This window comes from Orcinus orca, chromosome 1 (assembly GCF_937001465.1).
Source record: "Orcinus orca chromosome 1, mOrcOrc1.1, whole genome shotgun sequence".
NCBI classification, from domain to species: Eukaryota; Metazoa; Chordata; class Mammalia; order Artiodactyla; family Delphinidae; genus Orcinus; species Orcinus orca.
In genome coordinates, this window is record NC_064559.1 from 6,196,960 (window position 1) to 6,221,629 (window position 24,670).

The 24,670-nt window shown below is 39.5% G+C and overlaps 1 long non-coding RNA gene across 1 annotated transcript in view; it reads left to right on the plus strand.

Moving 5' to 3' along the window:
* The window catches only part of LOC125965237 (uncharacterized), a 148,934-nt gene extending 136,432 nt beyond the window's left edge, over nt 1-12,502 (plus strand). Inside the window, exon 2 of the long non-coding RNA XR_007478889.1 lies at nt 11,475-12,502. This is a non-coding gene — a long non-coding RNA (uncharacterized LOC125965237). The remainder of the gene's footprint in view (nt 1-11,474) is intronic.
* The last annotated feature ends 12,168 nt before the right edge of the window (nt 12,503-24,670 follow it).

Here is a 24,670-nt window from a genome sequence, read left to right on the forward strand (position 1 = left end):
TAGAGATTAAGAAATAACCAATGGAACCGGTAAAGTAGCACAGTGAGAATTTGAACCCAAGGCTTTGAAAGGCCAGATTTCTTGCTCTTAACTAAATGCTGCTTCTCACAAAGAGAAGATTCATGGGCTTCCCTGGTGGCACAGTGGTTAAGAATCCACCTGCCAATGCAGGGGACACAGGTTTGAGCCCTGGTCCGGGAAGATCCCACATGCCGCGAAGCGACTAAGCCTGTGCACCACAACTACTGAGCCTGAGCGCTAGAGCCCGTGCTCCGCAACAAGAGAAGCCACCGCAGTGAGAAGCCCACGCACCACAACAAAGAGTAGCCCCCGCTCGCTGCAACTAGAGAAAGCCCACGTGCAGCAACAAAGACCGAACTCAGCCAATAAATAAATAAATAAGACATTATTAAGCAAGATTAATCCATTAAGAAAAAAAATTGACTCTAATGAAAAAAAAAGAGAGAAGATACATGCCGACATCAGGCATATGTGGGCTGAGACACAAGTAGACAGTACATAGTGACCAGGTATGTACAAGGTCAGGTGGGTGCGGGAGGCTCCCTAGATGAAGAATGAATTGCAGTCAGCCAGACAGACAAAGCAGAAGAAGTGTTCTAGATCCAGCGGCAGCACATGTGACAGCACGGCCTTCGTCGACCACAAAGTGGCTGCTGGGATCCAGACATGTGTTCTCCGTCAGGAAGAAAGGAAGGGCTGGGTGGGAAAAGGTGTCTTCTTGATCGGTGAGGAAAATATTGCTCAGCAACACCCAGCAGCCTTTCTTATATCCCACTGGCCTGACCATGTCACAAGCCCTCTCCAAACTGTGAGGAAGGACAGAAAAGTCACCATTGGCTGTGGTCAGTCATGAATCATCCACTGGGCCTGGGCCCATTGCCACCCTAAGAGAACTGGGGTTGTGTTAGCCAAGAAGGAAGGGGGATGGGAGGTGGGGGGGGGCAGCCCCTAGGCTCGAGTCACCATCCTTCACACCGAAGTCGAGGGGGAGGTGAGGACAGCATAATGAGAGGAAGAACTGAAACCATTTAGTGAGATACTAGAGGTGAGAGCTGAGAGAGCAGAATTCTTAGGTGATTCCCAGATTTACGGCCTGGGTGATTGGCCCTTCAGTGACTAAATTAATCAGGGAGCAGAGGGTTATAGCTGGAAGGCAAACTAACAAGATGTATTGTCTTAGTCAGCTCAGACTACCATAATAAAGTACCACAGACAGGGCAGCTTAAACAACAGAAATTTATTTCTCCCAGCTCTGGAAGCTGGAAAGTCCAAGATCAAGGTGCTAGCTGATTTGTTTCTTGTTGAGAGCACTCTTCCTGATTTGCCTTCTCACTGTGTCCTTACATGGCTTTTCCTCCATGCACCTCTCTCCCTCTCTCTCTCTCTTCATCTTCTTAGGAGGACATTATACTCATCACGGGGGCCTCACCTTCAAGATCTAATCTAACCCTTAATTACCTCCCAAAGGCCCCAACCCCAAATACCATCACATTGGGGAATAGGGCTTCAACATTTACATTTTTGAGATGACACGTTCATTCAATCTGCAAGATGCATAAAATGATTTTATGACTCAGGAGACATTCTATTGCTTTGGGATTCTTCACAGACTTTCGTTTCTCTTGGTCTGTTGGGACAATCAAACAAATAAAGCAAGTAAAAGCATTTTTATGGAATTCCCTGGTGGTCCGCTGGTTAGGATTCTGGGCTTTCACTGCTGGGGGCCCGGGTTCAATCCCTGGTCAGGGAGCTAAGATCCCACAAGTCAAAAAAAAAAATCATTTTTACTTAAGCCTCATATAACAGTAAATTGTCATCATCAGGTAAATAGAAAGCAGTTGGAGTGGTTGCCTGATCCTATTTCCCCAGTGGCTGGGGACATGCTATGTGATCCTAACCCCTGACAGATGGGCTCTGTCATTGTCATATCAATTTCAGTGCCCAGGGGAACAGGAACCCCTGCTTCTCAGGTCCCAAGACCTGTCCTGTTGCCTGCCTTCCTGAAGCTTGGTGATTCTCATCCTTCCTTCAATTTTATAATCTACTCTAAGAAATTAATTTTTTAATCAAGTTAATAGTAATCACTTTTGTAACCTAAAACCGAAAGAACTTTATCTAACTTCTTGCTCAGGTCTTTTTTTTTTAATCACTTTATTGAGCTATGATTGACATACATCTCGGTCAGGTCTTTAAAAGTATACAATACGCCACAATATCCCATATGTGGTATTCTTGCCAAAAATGTTTAAAATCCAATTATGAGAAAAAAGAGAAAAAATAGATGGTGAGACATTTTATGAGACAGCTAATGTGGACCCTTAAAACAAGTCATTATCATAAAAAGCCAACAAAATTCTGAGGGAATCTGTTATAGATTAGCAGAGACCAGAGACATAACAACCAAATGTAATGTGTTAACTTTGATTGGATTTTGAATCATTAAAAAAAAAATCAGCTTTCAAAAACATTTCTGAGTCAACTTGGACTGTATATGAGATGATACTATAGAATTTTTAGTGTCACTTTTCTTAGGTGAGACAACATACTGGGGTTAATAGTGTTGACCTGAAATAAATAGACACCAGTTATTTCTCGAGCAAAGATGGTTTATTCAAGATCAACGGGAATTGCATTTCCGGGTCTGCAACCATGGTGGACCACATGAGTCCCCCCCATAACAAGGGAAGGAGAACGCTTTTAAAGAGGGGAAAAAGCGTTTATACAGTAAACAAAGTGTCCATGGCTTTCATTGGCTGAGTCCTTGCCAGGAAAGAAGAGGAGTTTTTCTCTTTCCTTTGCTGGGCTCTACTATCCTAGCACAGCCTGAGGGCTTCCCCTTCCTAGTGCCTAGACTCTAATTGAGATTTCTGTTCATTTTTTTAACAATAGAAAATATCCTTATTCTTAGGAAACACATGCGGAAATGTTTAAAGTGTCATGATGTCTACTTTCAAATGACTCAGAAAAAAATTTATATAACTTCATAAATTATTAACAACTGCTCTAACTAGGTGAAAGGTACATAGATGCTCATTGTATTATTCTTTCAACTTTTCAATGAGTTTGAAATTTTTCTAAATAAAATATCTGAAAAAGTGTCCAATATGCAATTGTCCTAAAGGACAGATTCATGAGTCAGAATGAAACATCCAGGTCTAAGTAGTTTTTGAGGTCTATACTGTCCTATATAGTTATAACTGACCTTTGCAAACTAACAAACTGCTGCCACAGGCATTATCTCCTATAATCCTGATGTGAATGACCCTTACGTGGTAGGTGTTGTTGCCCTACTTTCTAGCCAAGGTGCAGAGTTGACCGGCAGAGCTGCAGTTCTGGCCTGTGTTTGACTCCAACCCTCCTAGGTTTTCCTCACTCCCAGCGGCCAGTGCAGTAATGAGCACCTGGTAGGTTCTCCTTGAACATTCATGTAGTATTTGTCTGATAAAGAGAAATTTTTAAACTGTTAATGAGGAGTATCGTGTTAGATAGTTCTTAAAATTTTAGATTTTTTGGCACCAGGAGGTTGAGAATAGTTTTTTTGATCAGGGAAGAAACTTCTTCTTTTTTTCTTTCTTTTCTTCTTTTAAGCCTTCTTTTAATGGAATACTTTTTAGTCACCACTTCCTCTTCCCCTCCCCAGTACTGGACTGGAAGCCGAAGGAGAATGCAGGGATTGTGGTTTTTAAAGGGAGAGACCTTCTAGCTTGGGGTTGGCCTCTCACGTAGAGTTTCCTGGGAAACACACTCTGTGAGAGAGATTTGCTTGGGGGAAGTTTTTAGAGTGTGCTCCTGTAGCAACACATACAAGGGAGTGAAGGAAACAGGGTCTGACCAAGGGATAAGCTGAACTGTGTGTCACTTGCGTCAGAGGCCTCGGCCAATGCCATGGAGAGCTCCAAAGCTAGGACGGAACTTCAGAGACATCCCAAACTGGGCTTAGGAGCCCGGGCTTCTGTACACCCATGTCAACCAGCCCCTGGAGGTGGGCTGCCCCGGGAAGAATGTGTAGTCTGGGCAAAGGCAACTCTTTTTAGTCGAGGGAAATTCTTGGGGTGGGACCGAATGCTTTCAGTTGGGGCTCCAGCAGGTGCAGGCTGGGTCGGCTGCGGAGCCCTTTTACAGTCTGGACCAGGATCCAGTCCAAGATCACGTATTACTTTTCCTTGTCTTATCTCTTTAGGCTCTTAATCTAGAAGGGCTTCTTAGCTTTTCTTTATCTTCCTTCATTTTATCATTTTTAAAGAGTTCAGGCCAGTTATTTTGTGGAAATATTTAAGCTTATCTAAACTTTCCTTATGATTAGAATTCAGTTTATATTCTTTTGACTCACAGTTTTGTTCCTCTCTAAGCAGGTCTAGCACTTTCCCTGCAGGCTACCTTGTTACCTGGTCTAAGTATTTTCTGGTGGCCAGAAGAGGAAAAATGGGTAGATTCTGAAGAGGGAAGCTGGCCTCTGCATTGTCTTCAAGCAAGAGAGGAACAGAAACCCTTAAAAGAGAGGAGTGGCCCACTTCTGCAGGCCCAGAAATTCAGATGAGTCTGAGTTTTCAAGGTTCCCAAATGCATTGACTCTTTTTCCTCATCCCAAATCTTAGGTTGCCCCTCCTTTCCAACAGTGGCCCTGACATTGGCATAGGAAACTTGTTGGAACTATTCTCTGGGGCTTCACTTCTATTACACTTAAGTCCTGCAACTGATTCTCATCGGTTTCTGCCCTCCTACCACAGCAAATGAGGGTCTTTCTATATGCTACAGAGGGGAGTCCTCTGATTTCACATTTTGCCTAAATTAATGCTTCATCACCCTCAGATGTTCACTCTCTTACTGAAAAACACAGTGGTAGGGCTTCCCTCGTGGCGCAGTGCTTAAGAATCCACCTGCCAATGCAGGGGACACGGGTTTGAGCCCCGGTCCATGATGATCCCACATGCCATGAAGCAACTAAGCCCGTGCGCCACAACTACTGAGCCTGCACTCTAGAGCCCGCGTGCCACAACTACTGAAGCCCATGCCCCTAGAGCCCGTGCTCTGCAACAAGAGAAGCCACTGCAATGAGAAGTCCACGCACCGCCACGAAGAGTAGCCCCCTCTCAACTAGAGAACGCCCGCGCGCAGCAACGAAGACCCAACGCAGCCAAAAATAAATAATTTTTTTTATATCTTTAAAAAAAACCACACACACACAGTGGTACTCATCCAGAGCCATCCAATTTCATTACTCTCATAATTACTTCTTCCTCCAACTTCTCCAGCGCCTGAGAAACTGCACCTGCCACTGGATTCCTTTCCTCTCATATCTTGTAAGTGGAAGTCTTGACAATTGCTCTGCTACAGAATGCCAGGGGCTCTCCCCTCTCCACCTGCCACCAGTGGCGATGTCCTCACCAATAGTCCACCAGTGGATGTGGGAATTCCAAAATTCATTTCAGCGTCTGTTTCCTCAGACAACTTCCAGAACCAGCTCTTTTAAATCAGGTTCACTGGGAAACAGACTCTGCAACAGAGAATTGTATGGGAGTGGTTTATTGGGAAAGAGTCTCAGGAACTAGCTCTGTAATGGAACAAAGTGAGTCGGATCGGGCAGAGGGAGAAACTGAACTCAGACACAGCAATTCAACCTCAGCTAGTTGGCTCCACAGGGACCATTAGAGCTGGGCAGGCCCTTCAGAGTTTTCCAAACTGAGCCCAGGTGTCCTCACGTTGACAAGCCATTGGAGGTAGCCTGCCTACTGATGGGAGCTTAAAGTCTGGAAGACAGTCTTCTTGGTCAAGGGCAACTGTTGGAGGGAGATTCAGTTGAAAGTTATCAAGAGGCAACATACAGTCTATGCAGATGTGAAAATGCCTCCCATCCTCCATCTCCTGAAGGGGAGAACTTGGGTAGGACACCACATTCTCCACTCCAGGGATCCTCACCCTCTTTGTGGCTAAAGGCTCATCCACTTGAAAGGCACCTTTAGAACAGAGTGGTATAGAAAACCAGCAAGGGGACCAGAGGAATGGCAGGAGAACCTACCCAGTAGGGCTGGCTCCATAGTCAGGGTGGCAAGGAAAGGGGATGTAACAGGAAAGTAGGTGAGGAATACTCAGCACAGTTGCTCTGTCCTAGAATAAAGTGTGGGTCACTAGAAGTCAAGGCTTCTTTTGTGCCGACCCTTATGGGAATCTAAATATACCATGGCACCCTACCCTCAATAATAACTAATATATTTAACGAGGTCAACAATTAATAGTAGTGTCCCTGGATTGAAGGATTTCTAATTAATATTCCTAATTATGTTTTTCTATGTTATCTGAATTATAAGAACAAGTATTATTTAAAAGTAATATTTAGATGTTCTGTGCAGATGAGGAAGGAAGGTCTCAGAACTCTGATGTCAGCAGGGAAGGAGTGTGAGATTAAGTGGAGAGAAGATGACTGAAGATAAGATGTGGGTATTATAAGAGAAGGTGATTGGTGACCTAGCAATATTTTGCCATTGAAGAGAGTCAAATGACAATACGACATGTTGTCATAGCTGATAGACTATGATAGGCTGATAGGAATGATAGTCTGATAGCTTTATGACCAGATTTTATAGGACAATCTCAAGAACAATCTTCTAAAAGGAAGCATTAGCTTGTTATTTACAAGAAACCCAGTGGGGGCAGGTGTGAGAATTTGGAGGTCATTTTAAAGCTGAAGAGAATGAAAAACTATGTATAGAGGTCAACAAGCTTGGCACAAACTTGAAGAAATTTATATCAGTGAGCATCTTTATGCAAAAGCAGTCCCTATTGTTTTTTTTCTTTGTTTGGGGTTTTTTTTACCCTGACAGAGTCCTTTATTACTAAACTTTGAAAATATATTTAGAAAGCATATTTGGAGTATAGATTTTTTTTTTCGCAACTCACATACACACACTGTATTTTATTTTTACAAGAGATAAATCAACTGACACCAAGCATTGTAAATGGATGACCACAACAAAAGCAACAATGATTGCAATTACCAAACACGAAACACACTCATACTATGTCATGATATTGACAATCAGTCCAGGAATCCTCCACTGTAACAGCTCCTTTACTTTGCAGTGAAAATTGATTTGTATATTTTTTGCCTCTGAGTCCTTGTGGGATTTTTTTTTATTCAAACAGAAAGTCACAAAAATTATAATCATCTTCATCAGTTCACTCAGTCCCATGTAATTAATTTTTTTTCATCTTGAGCTTTTGTTAGCACTTTTATGAATTCATCAGTTTTCCATTAGAGTTCAGAAAATGCTTATTCAGTTAGTTCAGCAGTATAGTCAGTTACCAGAAACCTGTACTTGTCAGAGTCTTTTCCATGAATTCCTTGAAGATGAAACGCTTTTATAGGAATATTTTTGCGAAAGTATCAGAGTACACCCAGAACTGTCTGTAAATGACAAAAGACTTAAAAATAACCATGGTTAAAGATTTGATGAAAGTTCATAATAATGCAATTGACAAGGAAATTTTAGTTATTTCTGAGATATGCATTTTAAAGTAACAACTAGAATTATGAATTATAACATTATACCAGAACATATAAGATTTTTAGAAATTTCATGTAATGTCTGAAACATTTATATTAACATATTTCCATACAAATAACCCAAAGAAAGTTTATTATTGTTGTTTTTTTGCTTGTTTGTTTTTTTATACTGCAGGGCTTTATTAGTCATCAATTTTATACACATCAGTGTATACATGTCAATCCCAATCACCCAATTCATCACACCACCATCCCCATCCCACCACGGTTTTCCCCCTTGGTGTCCATTCGTTTGTTCTCTACATCTGTGTCTCAACTTCTGCCCTGCACACTGGTTCATCTGTACCATTTTTCTAGGTTCCACATACATGCATTAATATATATTTGTTTTTCTCTTTCTGACTTACTGCACTCTGTATAACAGTCTCTAGATCCATCCACGTCTCAACAAATGACTCAATTTCATTCCTATTTATGGCTGAGTAATATTCCATTGTATATATGTACCACAACTTCTTTATCCATTCATCTGTCGATGGGCATTTAGGTTGCTTCCATGACCTAGCTATTGTAAATAGTGCTGCAATGAACATTGGGGTGCATGTGTCTTTTTGAATTATGGTTTTCTCTGGGTATATGCCCAGTAGTGGGATTGCTGGATCATATGGTAACTCTATTTTTAGTTTTTAGTTTTTTGTTTTTTGTTTTGCAGTACGCAGGCCTCTCACTGCTGCGGCCTCTCCCATCGCAGAGCACAGGGCCCGGATGCGCAGGCCCAGCGGCCATGGCCCACGGGCCCAGCCACTCCACGGCACGTGGGATCCTCTCAGACCGAGACACGAACCCGCGCCCCCCGCATCGGCAGGCAGACTCTCAACCGCTGCGCCACCAGGGAAGCCCTATTTTTAGTTTTTTAAGGAACCTCCATACTGTTCGCCATAGTGGTTGTATCAGTTTACATTCCCACCAACAGTGCAAGAGGGTTCCCTTTTCTCCACACCCTCTCCAGCATTTGTTGTTTGTAGATTTTCTGATGATGCCCATTCTAACTGGTGTGAGGTGATACTTCATTGTAGTTTTGATTTGCATTTCTCTAATAATTAGTGATGTTGGGCTGCTTTTCAAGTGCTTCTTGGCCATCTGTATGTCTTCTTTGGAGAAATGTCTATTTAGTTCTTCTGCCCATTTTTGGATTGGGTTGTTTGTTTCATTAATATTGAGCTGCATAAGCTGTTTATATATTTTGGAGATTAATCCTTTGTCCGTTGATTCATTTGCAAATATTTTCTACCACTCTGAGAGTTGTCTTTCCGTCTTGTTTATGGTTTCGTTTGCTGTGCAAAAGCTTTAAAGTTTCATTAGGTCCCATTTGTTTATTTTTGTTTTTATTTCCATTACCCTAGGAGGTGGGTCAAAAAAGATCTTGCTGTGATTTATGTCAAAGAGTGTTCTTCCTATGCTTTCCTCTAAGAGTTTTATAGTGTCCGGTCTTAACATTTAGCTCTCAAATCCATTTTGAGTTTATTTTTGTGTATGGTGTTAAGGAGTGTTCTAATTTCATTCTTTTACATGTAGCTGTCCAGTTTTCCCAGAACCGCTTATTGAAGAGACTGTCTTTTCTCCATTGTAAATCTTTGCCTCCTTTGTCATACATTACTTGACCATAGGTGCATGGGTTTATCTCTGGGCTTTCTGTCTTGTTCCATTGATCTATGTTTCTGTTTTTATGCCAGTACCATATCATCTTGACTACTATAGCTTTATAGTGTAGTCTGAAATCAGGGAGTCTGATTCCTCCAGCTCCGTTTTTTCCCCTCAAGACTGCTTTGGCTATTCGGGGTCTTTTGTGTCTCCATACAAAATTTGAGATGATTTTTCTGGTTCTGTAAAAAATGCCATTGGTAATTTGATAGGGATTGCATTGAATCTGTAGATTGCTATGGGTAGTATAGTCATTTTCACTATATTGATTCTTCCAATCCAAGAACATGGTATATCTCTCCATCTGTTGGTATCATCTTTAATTTCTTTCATCAGTGTCTTATAGTTTTCTGCATAGAGGTCTTTTGTTTCCTTAGGTAGGTTTATTCCTAGGTATTTTATTATTTTTGCTGCAGTGGTAAATGGGAGTGTTTCCATAATTTCTCTTTCACATTTCTCATCATTAGTGGACAGGAATGCAAGAGATTTCTGTACATTAATTTTGTATCCTGCAACTTTACCAAATTCATTGATTAGCTCTAGTAGTTTTCTGGTGGCATCTTTAGGATTCTCCATGTATAGTATCATGTCATCTGCAAACAGTGACAGTTTTACTTCTTCTTTTGCAATTTGTATTCCTTTTGTTTCTTTTTCTTCTCTGATTGCCATGGCTGTGACTTCCAAAACTATGTTAAATCATAGTGGCAAGAGTGGACCTCCTTGTCTTGTTCCTGATCTTAGAGGAAATGCTTTCAGTTTTTCACCATTGAGAACGATGTTTGCTGTGGGTTTGTCATATATGGCCTTCATTATGTTGAGGTAGTTTTCCTCTATGCCCACTTTCTGGAGAGGTTTTATCATAAATCGGTGTTGAATTTTTTCAAAAGCTTTTTCTGCATCCATTGAGATGATCATATGGTTTTTATTCTTCAGTTTGTTAATATGGTGTGTGACATTGATTGATTTTCATATATTAAAGAATCCTTGCATCCCTGGGATAAATCCCACTTGATCATGGTGTATGATCCTTTTGATGTGTTGTTGGATTCTGTTTGCTAGTATTTTGTTCAGGATTTTTGCATCTATATTCATCAGTGATATTGGTCTGTAATTTTCTTTTTTGTAGTATCTTTGTCTGGTTTTGGTATCAGGGTGATGGTGGCCTCATAGAATGAGTTTGGGAGTATTCCTTCCACTGCAATTTTTTGGAAGAGTTTGAAAAGGATGGGTGTTAGCTCTTCTCTAAATGTTTGATGGAATTCACCTGTGAAGCCATCTGGTCCTGGACTTTTGTTTGTTGGAAGATTTTTAATCACAGTTTCAATTTCATTACTTGTGATTGGTCTGTTCATATTTTCTGTTTCTTCGTGGTTCAGTCTTGGAAGGTTATACCTTTCTAAGAATTTGTCCATTTCTTCCAGGGTGTCCATTTTATTAGCATAGAGTTGCTTGTAGTAGTCTCTTAGGATGCTTTGTATTTCTGCAATGTCTGTTGTAACTTCTTATTTTTCATTTCTAATTTTATTGTTCTGAGTCCTCTCCCGCTTTTTCTTGATGAGTCTGTCTAATGGTTTATCAATTTTGTTTATCTTCTCAAAGAACCAGCTTTTAGTTTTATTGATTTTTGCTATTGTTTTCTTTGTTTCTATTTCATTTATTTCTGCTCTGATCTTTATGATTTCTTTCCTTCTGCTAACTTTGGGTTTTGTTTGTTCTTCTTTCTCTAGTTCCTGTAGGTGTAAGGTTAGATTGTTTACTTGAGATTGTTCTTGTTTCTTGAGGTAGGCTTGTATAGCTATAAACTTCCCTCTTAGAACTGCTTTTGCTGCATCCCATAAGTTTTGGATCATCGTGTTTTCATTGTCCGTCTCTAGGTATTTTTTGATTTCCTCTTTGATTTCTTCAGTGATCTCTTGGTTATTTAGTAACGTATTGTTTAGCCTCCATGTGTTTGTGTTTTTTATGTTTTTTTTCCCTGTAATTGATTTCTATTCTCATAGTGTTGTGGTCAGAAAAGGTGCTTGATATGATTTCCATTTTCGTAAATTTACTGAGGCTTGATTTGTGACCCAAGATGTGATCTATCCTGGAGAATATTCCATGTGAACTTGAGAAGAAACTGTAATATGCTGCTTTTGGATGGAATGTCCTATAAATATCAATTAAATCTATCTGGTCTATTATGTCATTTAAAGCCTCTGTTTCCTTATTTATTTTCATTTTGGATGATCTGTCCATTGGTGTAAGTGAGTTGTTAAAGTCCCGCACTATTATTGTGTTACTGTCGATTTCCTGTTTTATAGCTGTTAGCAGTTGCCTATGTATTGAGGTGCTCCTATGTTGGGTGCATATATATTTATAATTGTTATATCTTCTTCTTGGATTGATCCCTTGATTATTATGTAGTGTCCTTCCTTGTTTCTTATAACATTCTTTATTTTAAAGTCTATTTTATCTGATATGAGTATAGCTACTCCAGCTTTCTTTTGATTTCCATTTGCATGGAATATTTTTTTCCATCCTCACTTTCAGTATGTATGTGTCCCTAGGTCTGAAGTGGGTCTCTTGTAGACAGAATATATATGGGTCTTGATTTTGTATCCATTCAGCAAGCCTGTGTCTTTTGGTTGGAGCATTTAATCCATTCATGTTTAAGGTAATTATCAATATGTATGTTCCTATGACCATTTTCTTAATTATTTTGGGTTCATTTTTGTAGATCCTTTTCTTCTCTTGTGTTTCCCACTTAGAGAAGTTCCTTTAGCATTTGTTGTAGAGCTGGTTTGGTGGCGCTGAATTCTCTTAGCTTTTGCTTGTCTATAAAGCTTTTGATTTCTCCCTTGAATCTGAATGAGATCCTTGCTGGGTAGAGTAATCTTGGTTGTAGTTTCTTCCCTTTCATCACTTTAAGTATATCTTGCCACTGCCTTCTGGCTTGTAGAGTTTCTGCTGAGAAATCAGCTGTTAACCTTATGGGGTTCCCTTGTATGTTATTTGTCGTTTTTCCCTTGCTGTTTTCAATAATTTTTCTTTGTCTTTAATTTTTGTCAGTTTGATTACTATGTGTCTCAGCATGTTTCTCCTTGGGTTTATCCTGTATGGGACTCGCTGCGCTTCCTGGACTTGGGTGGCTATTTCCTTTCCCATGTTAGGGAAGTTTTCGACTATAATCTCTTCAAATATTTTCTCAGGTCCTTTCTCTCTCTCTTCTCCTTCTGGGACCCCTATAATGCGAATGTTGTTGCGTTTAATGTCCCAGATGTCTCTTAAGCTGTCTTCATTTCTTTTCATTCTTTCTTCTTTATTCTGTTCCGCAGCAGTGAATTCCACCATTCTGTCTTCCAGGTAACTTATCCGTTCTTCTGCCTCAGTTATTCTGCTATTGATTCCTTCTAGTGTAGTGTTCATTTCAGTTATTGTGTTGTTCATCTCTGTTTGTTTGTTCTTTAATTCTTCTAGGTCTTTGTTAAACATTTCTTGCATCTTCTCGATCTTTGCCTCCATTTTTTTCCGAGGTCCTGGATCATCTTCACTCTCATTATTCTGAATTCTTTTCCTGGAAGGTTGCCTATCTCCACTTCATTTAGTTGTTTTTCTGGGGTTTTATCTTGTTCCTTCATCTGGTATGTAGCCCTCTGCCTTTCCATCTTGTCTATCTTTCTTTGAATGTGGTTTTTGTTCCACATGCTGCAGGATTGTAGTTCTTCTTGCTTCTGCTCTCTGCGCTCTGGTGGATGAGGCTATCTAATAGGCTTGTGCAAGCTTCCTGATGGGAGGGACTTGTGGTGGGTAGAGCTGCATGTTGCTCTGGTGGGCAGAGCTCAGTAAAACTTTAATCCACTTGACTGTTGATGGGTGGGACTTGGTTCCCTCCCTGTTGGGTGTTTGGCCTGAGGCAACCCAACACTGGAGCCTACCTGGGCTCTTTGGTGGGGCTAATGACAAACTCTGGGAGGGCTCATGCCAAGGATTATTTCCCAGAACTTCTGCTACCAGTGTTCTTGTCCCCATGGTGAGCCACAGCCACCCCCTGCCTCTGCAGGAGAGCCTCCACCACTAGCAGGTAGGTCTGGTTCAGTCTCCCCTGGGGTCACTGCTCCTTCCCCTCGGTCCTGATGTGCACACTACTTTGTGTGTGTCCTCCAAAAATGGAGTCTCTGTTTCCCCCAGTCCTGTTGAAGTCCTGCAATCAATTCCCACTAGGCTTCAAAGTCTGATTCTCTAGGAATTCCTCCTCCCATTGCCAGACCCCCAGGTTGGGAAGCTTGATGTGGGGCTCAGAACCTTCACTCCAGTGGGTGGACTTCTGTGGTATAAGTGTTCTCCAGTCTGTGAGTCACCCACCCAGCCATTATGGGATTTGATTTTACTGTGATTGCGCCCCTCCTACCATCTCATTGTGGCTTCTCCTTTGGCTTTGGTTGTGGGGTATCTTCTCTGGTGAGTTCCAGTGTCTTCCTGTCGATGACTGTCCAGCAGCTAGTTGTGATTCTGGTGTTCTCACAAGAGGGAGTGAGAACACATCCTTCTACTCCACCATCTTGGTTCCTCTAGTCCCTATTGTTTAGTGGAATTTATGATGACTAATCCATGTGACCTCTTATACTGTGGAAATTAGTCATCATAATTTTTGATTTGACTCTTTAATTAAATGTTTTTAAATTTACTTAGGTTATACTTTTATATTTTAGATATATGGCATATATATTATGATCCCAGTTTTCTAAAATTATTTTGGTTTATAAAGCTATCTAACTCTTGATGGCAATCTGTCTGTATGTTTAAAATGATGTCAAAACTTTTATATGCACTGGGAAACCAAAAAAAAAAAAAGAAAGAAAGAAAAGAAAATCATCAATCCACAAAGGTAGACACAAAGAAAAGAAAGAAACAGAGAACTACAAAAACAAGCAGAAAACGATCAACACAATGGCAATAAGTAAATATCTATCAATAATCACTTTAAATGTAAATGGACTAAATGCTCCAATTAAAGGACATAGGGTGGCTGAGAGGATAAAAAGATAAGACCCATCTATATGCTGCCTACAAGAGGTTCATTTTAGGCCTCAAACACACTCAGACTGAAAGTGAAGGGATGGAAAAAGATATTCCACACAAATGGAAATGAAAAGAAAGCTGGGGTAGCAGTACTCATATCAGACAAACTATACTTTAAAACAAAGACTGTAACAAAAGACAAAGGGCATTACATAATAATAAAGGGGTCAATCCAAGAAAAAGATGTAACATTCATAGATATTTATGCACCCAAATAGGAGTACCTAAATACATACAGCAAATATTAACAGACATAAAGGGAGAAATTGACAATAGTATAATAATTGTAGAGGACTTTAGCACCCCTCTTACACCCATGAACAGATCATCCAGACAGAAAATCAAAAAGGAAATATTAGCCTTAAATGACACACTAGACCAGACAAACTTAATAGATCTATACAGAACATTCCATCAAAAAACTACAGAATACACATTCTTTCCAAGTGCACATGGAACATTCTCCAGGATAGACTATGTATTAAGCAATAAGACAAGTCTCAATAAATTTAAGAAGACTGAAATCATATCAAGCATCTTTTCTGACCACAATTGTATGAAACTAGAAATCAATTACAAGAAGAAAACTGGAAAAAACACAAGCATGTGGAAACTAAACATAATACTAAACAACCAATGGGTCAATGAAGAAACAGAAGAAGAAAGTTTAAAATACCTTGAGACAAATAAAAATGGAGACACAATTTTCCAAAATCTATGGGATGCAGCAAAAGCTGTAGTAAGAGGAAAGTTCATAGTGATAAATGCCTATAAGACACAAGAAAAATCCCTAATATAATCTAACTTTACACGAAGTGAAACTAGAAAGAAGAAGAAACAAAGGCCAAAATTAGTAGAAGGAAGGAAATAATAAAGATCAGAGTGGAATTAAATAAAGACTTAAAGAAAAACAGAAAAGATCAATGAAACTAAGAGCTGCTTCTTTGAAAAAGGTAAACAGAATTAATAAAACTTTAGTCAGACTCACAGAGAAAAAAAAGAGAGCAGGCCCAAATAAATAAAACCAAATGTAAGGGAAGATACAGCCAACACCACAGAAATACAAAGAATCATAAAAGTCTACTACAAATGATTACATACAAACAAAATTAGACAACTTAGAAGGAACAGATAAATTCTTAGAAATATACAATCTCTGTATCAGGAAGAAACAGAAAATCTGAACAGACAAATTACTAGTAATAAAATTAAATAATGATTTCAAAATTAAAAGTTTTTTTTAATAATTAAAAAAAATTAAATCAGTAATCAAAAACTTTCAAAAAACAAAAGCCTGGGTTCAGATGACTTCACAGATAAATTCTACCAATCATGTAAAGAAGAGTTAATATCTATCCTTCTCAAATTATTCCAAAAAATATTGAAAAGGAAGGAACAGTTCCAAACTCATTTTACAAGGCCAGCATACCATGATACCAAAATCAGACAGAGACAATCCAAAATAAATAAATAAATACAGCCAATATCCCTGATGAACATAGATGCAAAAACCCCTGACAAAATATTTGCAAACCAAGTTCAACAATATAGTAAAAGGATCATATACCATGATCAAGTGGGTTTTACTCCAGGTATGTAAGAATGGTTCAGTAGTCACAAATCAATTAATGTGATACACCATATTAATAAAATGAAAGAGAAAAGTCATGTTCTCATCTCGATAGATGCCCAAAAAGCATCTGACAAAACTTCAACACCATTTATAATAAAACTCTCAACAAAGTGTGTACAAATCATAGGATCAACTCTATAGGTGATTTGACAAAATTCAACATCCATTTATAATAAAAGCTCTCAACAAAATGGTATAGAGGGAACACACCTCAACATAATAAAGGCTATATATGACAAATCCACAGCTAACATCATACTCAATTGTGAAAGCTGAAAGCTTTTCCTTTAAGATCAAGAATAAGACAAGAATGCCCACTCTCACCACTTTTATTCAACATAGTGTTAGTAGTCCTAGCTATAACAAGCAGACTACAAAAAGAATGAAAGTCATCCTAATTGGGGAAAAGAAGTAAAACTGTCACTATTTGCAGGTGGCATGATACTATATATGGAAAACTGTAAAGTCTCCACCAAAAACTCTATTAGAACTAATAAATGCATTCAGTAAAGTTGCAGGATACAAAATCAATATAAAGAAATCTGTTGCTTTTCTATACACTAATAATGAACTGTCAGAAAGAGAAAGCAAGATGGACTTCCCTGGTGGTCCATGGGTAAGACTCCGCACTCCCAATGCAGGGGGCCCAGGTTTGATCCCTGGTCAGGGAACTAGATCCCGCATGCATACCTCAACTAAGAGTTCGAATGCCACAACTGAAGATCCTGCATGCCACAACTAAGACCCAGTGCAGCCTAAATAAATAAATAAATATTAAAAAAAAAAGAAAGAAAGAAAGAAAGAAAGAGAAAGAAAGAAAACAATCCCATTTAAAATTGCATTAAAAAGAATAAAATATCTGGGAATAAACAACCAAGGGTGCAGGAGACCTATACTCTGAAAACGATAAAACATTGATGAAGGAATTTGAAAATAATATAAAGAAATAGAAAGATATTGGATTGGAAGAATGAATATTGTTAAAATGTCCATACTACCCAAAGCAATCTATAGATTCAATCCAATCCTTATCAAAACACCAATGGCATTTTTCACAGACCTAAAACAAGCAATCCTAAAATTTGTGGGTAACTACAAAAGACCATGAATAGCCAAAGCAATTTTGAGAAAGAAGAACAAAGCTGGAGGTATTACACTCCATGATTTCGTACTATACTACAAAGCTATGATAATCAAAACCACATGGCACTGGACAAAAAACAGACAGATAGATCAATGGAACAGAATAGAGAGCTCAGAAATAAACCCATCAACATCACTAATCACCAGGGAAATGCAAACCAAAACCGTAATGAAATATCACCTCATAGCTCTCAGAATGACTACAGGCATACCTCGGAGATATTGCAGGTTTAGTCTTAATCTACAACAGAGAAGGCAAGAATACACAATGGGGAAGAGATAGTCTCTTCAATAAATGGTTTTTGGAAAATTGGAGAGCTACCTACAAAAGAATAAAACTAGACCACTTTCTCACACCATATTCCAAAGTAAACTCAGGGCTTCCCTGTTGGTGCAGTGGGTAAGAATCTGCCTGCCAAGGCAGGGGACATGGGTTCAAGCCCTGGTCAGGGAAGATCCCACATGCACAGAGCAACTAAGCCCTTGCACCACACTACTGAGCCTGCGCTCTAGAGCCCGCGAGCCACAACTATTGAAGCCCACGTGCCTAGAGCCTTGCTTCACAACAAGAGAAGACACCACAATGAGAAGCCCACGCACCACAACAAAGAGTAGCCCCTGCTCAACACAACTAAAGAAAGCCCGTGTGCAGCAACAAAGACCCAATCAGCCAAAAATAAATAAATAAAAACTCGAAGTGGATTAAATATTAAATGTAAGACCAGAAATCATAAAACTCCTAGAAGAAAACATAGTAGCATGCTCTTTGACATAAGTATTAGCAATATTTTTCTGGATCCTCAGGCAAGGGCAACAAAAGTAAAAATACACAAATGAGACTAAATTAAACTAAAAAGTTTTTGCACAGTGAAAGAAACCATCAACAAAATGTAAAGGCAACCTACTGAATGGGAGAAATTATTTGCAAATGATATGTTTGATAAGGGGTTAATACCCAAATTATATAAAGAATTCATACAACTCCATAGCAAAATAAACTAGCAGTCTGATTAGAAAATGGGCAGACGACCTGAATAGACATTTTTCCAAAGAGGACATACAGATGGCCAATTAAATGCCTCCTTTGATACCTTCAGTACTAACAGGATAGAGCCTAATCTAGTCTTGGACCAAGCAGAGCTAGACTCATTTGTCCCTCTTGCCAGCCCCTACTTTCTCAATTTTAGCTTGCAAAGGGTAGTGCTTGCAATACAGCACCTCTCAGGTCTTTGACCTTACGTTGTCTTTGGAATAATCTTTATAGAAAAGAAAATTCTAGTGATTAACTAGTCCAGGTTACTTGCCCACATGGTTTTCCTTTCCACACCAATTTTTATCCTTTCTTTCATGTGCAGCTGGGCTGTCATAGAGACCAAAGATCTCTACTTTTTATAAGTCTGAGACCTGAAAGGCATTACCAAGCAAAACTTTCTAACCCATAGTGCATCACAATGCCCTTTGAGCGATGTAAAAGGATAAAGTCCCACAACTCTGCAGTGAGCCTTTACAACACCAGGAGACAGCTGAAATAACTGCTGTCTTCAGAGGACTGCTTTTAAGAACAAGGAGGTCTCTACCCACAGCAGCCTAAGCAGGTAATACCAGTTACTGCCTGTACTTCTCTCTTCTCTCACTTAGTTGTTGCATTACTAAATAGCTGATTACCTTTTGAATGTTCTAGGGACAGGAGCTCACAATTTAAAGAAACTTTGTGGTAGACCATTTTGTAAAACCAAGAATTCTTTTGGAAACTGAATATTCATACCTTTCCATTTTGAATCATTTGAATAGTTTTAGATCAACATATTTTTCTCAGAAATAGGGTATACCTATATTAAGGTATCTGGCTCTTTATGATACAAGAAAAAAAAAGCTTGAAAACTGTTAACCAGATTACTGAGTGGACTGATGGATGGATGGATGGATTCTTTCATTTATTCATTCATTCTGAAGTATGCATTGAGCACTTCCTTTGATGGGGAACACTTTGCAAGACAGTGAGGTAGCAGGACAAGGAGAGTAAAGATAGAGGCCATCGAAACAGCATGGTTTTGGGCTTCCCTGGTGGTGCAGTGGTTGAAAGTCCGCCTGCTGATGCAGGGACATGGGTTCGTGCCCCAGGCCGGGAGGACCCCACATGCCGCGGAGCTGATGGGCCCGTGGGCCATGGCTGCTGGGCCTGCGCGTCCGGAGCCTGTGCTCCGCAACGGGAGAGGCCACAACAGTGAGAGGCCTGCGTACCGCACAAAAAACAAAACAAAACAAAAAAAAAACGTGGTTCCGAGATCCAGGAGCTTACATAATTTTAACTGAGAGGAAAGACACTGTATGAAACTCATGTCTTATTCTTTGAAGAATCTCTAGAATCTTATTCAAGGCCTGGCACAAAATTGCCACTCATTAAACATTTTCTTAAATGATGAATAAATGAGTTCAGAAACCAATGAACCAATGAGAACCAAAATGCGTAATAGAATTAATCCAGGGCTCTGTGAATTCAGGGGCAGGCAACGGACCATTTAGAACTCATAGTGCTAGGAAGAGATTGTAAAGGACCTGAAGAAAGCCCTGAGGAATGGGTGGAATTTAGACCAGAAAAAGAGGAAGGAAAAAGCATTCAGGCAGTAGAATTCATGGTAGGACTTTGGGGGTTGGGTGCAGGGGTGTGGAAGGGGAAGAGAGCAAGTGGGTAACTCACCTTCCTGAATTGGGAACACTGGCTTCCTGAGGAAACAGAAGCAATAGGGGACTGTCAAAGTAATTCAGTTACTGAAAACCATTTTCTAAATGTCCTCTTATGACACACATGCTCAAAAGCAGCTGGGAGACATTGCCCTAGCCACAGAGCAATCGGCAGTCAGCGAGGCTGCTGTCATACTCCTAGGCAGGGTGGGTCATATGAATTCTGAGAAAGCCATCCACCCCCATGCCTTCTCTGCACTGTCAGATTACTAGGGCATGGCTTTCCACAGGGGCCCAACTTCCCCCAGTGCAACGAGTACTGATGCCACACCTCCAAGGAAAGGGGACACCCAGGACTCTGGTGTTATAAACTACATTTAGAAAATAAATTGTTGCCATTTGTACACCAGTTTAAATGCCACTCCCTAACTATTCCTCAAATTTTCCAAAAATTACCAGGTAAATAACATCAGAGTCTTGGGACCCTGACTCTAATATCCTGCCTCTGCCCCTTCTTTGGGCAGATTAATTAAATGATAACTTGCTAGTTATCATTTACTTAAGGTTCACAAGCTAATTAACTTACCGGGTAATTGCTGTTGGTTCCACCTGATGTTGTAAGACTTTAACAAATATTATTTTTAACTCTCTTTCCTACCATAAAAAGTAGGTGTCAACATTTAAAATCTTTTTCTAAACCTCAGGAAGCCCATCTCCAAAAGGAGAGCTTCTCACAAGTTTCCTATCAGGGAAAATGTCCTGAAGCAAATGTGACATCCATTCTTAGAGCCTTTTCCTTTAGAATTCTGAAAGAGGCAAGGAGGGATGCAGCCCCTCAACTACCTGAAAGCTAACTTGTCAAAGGATTCTGTTTTAGCAGTTACTGAGCTTTAATTTTACATTGATCGTGCAACTCTATGATTAATATCTGACTTCAACTTCTCTACCACATAAGCAACATGAGAGCAGAACCACATACCTTTTGCTAAATGCTTTTTCCCTAGCGCCTGGTACAATGCCAAGCAAAGGTAGTTGATCAGTAAATGTTTGCTGAGTAAATCAATGAATCAGTGGCACTCGAGGAGAAGGCAGATGGGCTTTGGAGTCAGGCACATCTGGAGCTTTTTGTTTACTGGCTATGTGACCTTAAACATGTAATTTAACATCTTCTACAAATTCGGGATAATAAGAAACAACTCTCAGGACTCTTGTGAGGACTGAATGAAAGAACATATGTAAAATATCTGGTTGTCAGCTGAGGACTAGTTGTTTTTCCATCTCCTTTCTACCAGAATGTGATTGCTCTTTTTCAAAATTATTTTAGCTATTTTATTTCCCTTGCATTTCCAAATAAACTTTAGAACAGGCTTGTCTATATCTACAAAAAAATCCTGCTAATTAGTTCAACCAAACAAATCAGATCAATTTGGGGAGAATTGTCATCGTTACTACGTTGAGTCTTCCAATCCATGAACACAGTGTCTCTCAGGTCTTTGATTTCTTTCATCAGGATTTTGTGCTTTTCAACATACATAGCCTGTAAATGTCTTGTTAGATTTATACATAATGTTTCTTTTTCCTTTTTTTGAGCTATTGTAAATAGTAATGTTTTAAATCTTGGTTTTAATTTTTTACTTAAAGTATAGAAATATAATTTTTTTATGTGTTGACTTTGTATCCTAAGATCTTGTTAAACAGAGTTATTCGTTTAGGAACTTTATCTGTAGATTCCTTGAGATTTTCTACACAATTATGTCATTTACAAATAGGGATAGTTTTCTTTCCTTCCCATCTGTATGCTTTTATTTCATTTTCTTGCCTTATTGCACTGAGTCAGACTTCCAGCAGCATGTTGAGTAGGAGTGTAACATCCTTGCTTTGTTCCTAATTTCAAGAAGAAATCAGGCTTTCACCATTAAATGTCATGTTAGCTGTAAGTTTTTATGGATGTTCCTTATCAGGTTGAGAAATTTCCTTCATGGCTTGCTAAGAAATATTGCCATAAATAAGCAGAAATTATCAGGATTTTTTTTTTTTTTTTTTTTTGCGGTAAGCAGGCCTCTCACTGTTGTGGCCTCTCCCGTTGCGGAGCGCAGGCTCCAGACGCGCAGGCTCAGCGGCCATGGCTCACGGGCCCAGCCGCTCCGCAGTATGTGGGATCTTCCCGGACCGGGGCACAAGCCCGTGTCCCCTGAATTGGCAGGCGGACTCTCAACCACTGCGCCACCAGGGAAGCCCTAGGTTTTTGACTATGTTACTATATTTTATAAAATTTTGATTTGATCCGTAATATATTCTATAATACCAAAAAGTTGCTGAGAAAGTTGGCAAAATAAATCTTATATATTTTTTCCCGAAGTCAGCATGTTGAATATTAACTTTGAGGAAGTTTGCTGGAATGTACATCTTTTATTCATTTACCTTAGTTCACCTTCTGAAATCAGCATAATAAAAATTCTATTATTAAATTTTAATGTCTGTGCCCTAGGAGTCTAACCATAGTGATTTAGGGTCCAGCCTTATTAACTGAAAGTGGCTAAAATCCTCGTAAGTAAGAGCCATGAAGATGCCCAAACCTTGACTCGCTTCTAGGAATGTATCCCAAGAAATGAATTCAATAGAATCAAACATATAGATGTTCAGCATGACCAAAATGTCCAACATCAGGGTATGGGTTTCATAAATTATGGCACATTCAGTTATTCAGTAAATATTTATTAAATGTCTACCATGTATCAGTTATTATCTTTGGCCCTAGAGGTACAGCAGTGAACACAACAGACAAAGCTCCCTGCCCTCATGGTGATTACTTTCTAATGGGGAAGGCAGACATAAACAAGATACCTAAGTAAACATACAGTATGGCAGATGGTGATGAGTGTTGTGCAGAAAAATCAAGCATAGAGCATGGATGAGGAGTCCAGGGGTGGAAGTGGAGAGGATGCTGTTTGAATAGAGTGATGGGTGGGCCTCACCAAACAACACAAAAGAACACTAAATATTAGAATTAAGAATACTTTGTGGCGATGTGGAAAATTTTTCATGAAATATTGTTAAATGAAAACCCAAAACTATGAAATAGAATGTCTACTGAGTTTTCAAGTTTTTAAGTATAAGCCTGAGTATGTATACATAAAATATAAAAAATGAAAATAGTTTTTTATGGGTGGTTTTAATATTATTTTATAGCATTATTTACCCTGAGCATATTGTATTTCAGTTTAAAAAAAGAAAAACGTTTAAGGTTTCCCAAGATTAATATGAGACTGAACGAAAGGTAGGATGAAGGTACAGATGGAACTCGTGTTTGCACTGGAAGAATTTTACTAAGGGCACATCAGAAGGAGAATCCTCTATTAAGGCAACTAAAAAAATATCTATTTTAAAGGAGATAAAAGTTATGTTGTTCATGGTGCCTCTAACAACAGTTGTGCAGTGTTGGCTGTGAGTATAGAAATGATGGCAAGTTTAACATGTGCTCATAAGTGAGTCACATTCAGATTTGGTACGTGACTCTACTTTTTAAGATTAAAATAAAATGCACTGACATATCTTACTGCAAACTACATTTTCTTACGTGTTCAAGAGATGATAGCTAACCACACAAAATGTGATCTGGTACCCTATACACATGGTAGAGGCATCCTCTAAAGGTGCAGAATGGCAATGTCACCCACCCAGACAAGGTCTCCTGATTATTCTGGAAGCTTAGGCTTAGACTCAAAGAGGGCTATTAATGTGCTCCTCTGAAAGGGTTTCTTTGGCATAGCCAAGTTACAGCCACCCAGGACTGGTGTTCTCTGCGGTGCTGATTCAGAATTTCTAGGCACTGAGCAATCACTCTATCAGCAAAGGCACACAAGGTGTTTTCTTTGTTAGGAGCAAAAATGTCCTAAATATCTTGCATTCTTCTCACCAGCATGTCACTTCTAGTAAAATGAAATCCCAGCAGTCATGTGTCGGAGTTTAAGGGAGAACTCAATTGTGTTTACTCAGATTTTCTCTGTCATTCTTTCTTCCATCTTTTTTTTTTTTTAACTAAGCACACCAGTGCTAAAAGTAAAAACACACTTTGTAATTAACAGGCTCTGTTGGATAGCCAAACTGTTCTGTTATAATCTTGTTTGAAAATTTTCAAGTTGCTTGAAAAACATGGAGGTGAAATAAAGCAGCCAGCTGGCCTGTGGACAGTAAGTTAACAAGTTATAAAAAGAAGAGGGAGAAGCATCACACTCCTTTTTCCAATCCTTTCTCCCTCCTGGTTACTGCTTCTTTTGGGCTGTCCCAGTTTTGTGTTGGCTGATGGTCTGGGTGCGCCATGGTTGTTGTGATATAGCATAGTCGTTAAGATAAATGTTTCTGGAGCCAGAGGATTCTAACCATGGCTCCTCAGAAGTTATTCTACTTCTCAGAATCTCAGTTTTCTTGTCAGTAAAGTAGTGATAAACACTTCACAGGGTTTCTGGGAGTCTAATATGAGTTCATGCATGGTACCTGACACATTATACGTGCTCGTAAGTAGAAATGCATATACTGATGCTTTCTAGGTTAGAAAACACTCACACATGCATTTCTGCCTCAATTCTCCAGAAAGATATTGTATTCATCCATATACTTAGTGGGTGCCTGAGTCTGTTCAGGCTGCTATAACAAATGTCAGAGGCTGGGTGACTCGTAAACAGTAGAAGTTTCTTTCTCACAGTTCTGGAGGCTAGAAGTTCGAGGTCAGGGTGCCGGCATGATCGGGTTCTGGTGAGACCCCTTCCAGGTTGCAGGCTGCCGACTTCTTGTATCGTCACATGGCAGAACGAGGCCCAGGGAGCACTCTGGGGTCTCTTTCATAAGAACACTAGTTCCATTCATGAGGGCTCCACACCCATAATGTAATTACCTCCCAAAGCCTCCCCCTCCAAATACCACCACATTGG